The sequence below is a fragment of the Phacochoerus africanus genome, chromosome X (assembly GCF_016906955.1).
Source record: "Phacochoerus africanus isolate WHEZ1 chromosome X, ROS_Pafr_v1, whole genome shotgun sequence".
NCBI lineage: Eukaryota > Metazoa > Chordata > Mammalia > Artiodactyla > Suidae > Phacochoerus > Phacochoerus africanus.
In genome coordinates, this window is record NC_062560.1 from 49568425 (window position 1) to 49569284 (window position 860).

Sequence of the window (860 nt, forward strand, 5' to 3'; positions counted from 1 at the left end):
ACTCAGCCTCATCCCAGAGTCCTAGGTCATAAGACACTCTCTACCCTTTCATGTAAAAATAAGCATGGATCGCAGATTTATACCGGCGCTGAGGCACACAGGCTGAGGAAGAGGACGGGCTGGAATTAAATTATCAGGAAGAAGACATTATCAGACTAATATTTACTGTTTTTAGGGGGAGACCTTATTCGCCAGCCAGGTCTGGAGCTCCCTGAGATGGCTTCTGAAGAAACCCTTACTTGCCCCTACTCCAGAGATATAAATCCAGCTTCTCCTGCAGAGGCTGCTCTGAGGCCTAAGGGAAGGAGGGAGGAGGGGAAGAAGGCAAAAGAGTGGGAGAGGCTTCCAGCTGTTTAGTTCCTGTGTCTGGCCGTGGATCTACTGCAGAAAGAGCTGGGAGTGGCTTCTTCAAGCTTTGTCTGGGCCCCTGCAAGCCGGAAGGGTTTCTGGGAGCAGCTAACCCAGTCACTTCAGGTGGGAATACTCAGCAAAACATGTGATCCAGGCGGCCATTTTCTCACACCCTGCCAGTCGCCATCTTCCACTGTAGACAAAGGCACCGACCCCCCACCCTTGTCTGATGCGGTCCTGGCGATCACTTGGTTACTAAGATTCGAGAACACACATATTTAAGCCCAGGCACAGGCCCGCAGACAAGACTTGGCTTATAAGTAGCTTATTTGGCCACACCAGCCAACCGCCGCTCCCCTCTCCCGCCTGCCGGCCTCCCCACTCAGCTATTTCCTTACCTAACCAGGCGGCCGGGAGGTGGGGCTAGTGCGGCCGCGCAGAAGGGATGGGCGTGCGCCAGCCGTCAATCCGAAGCCCCACCCCCGGAGGCGCTGGGCGGAAGGAGTCTG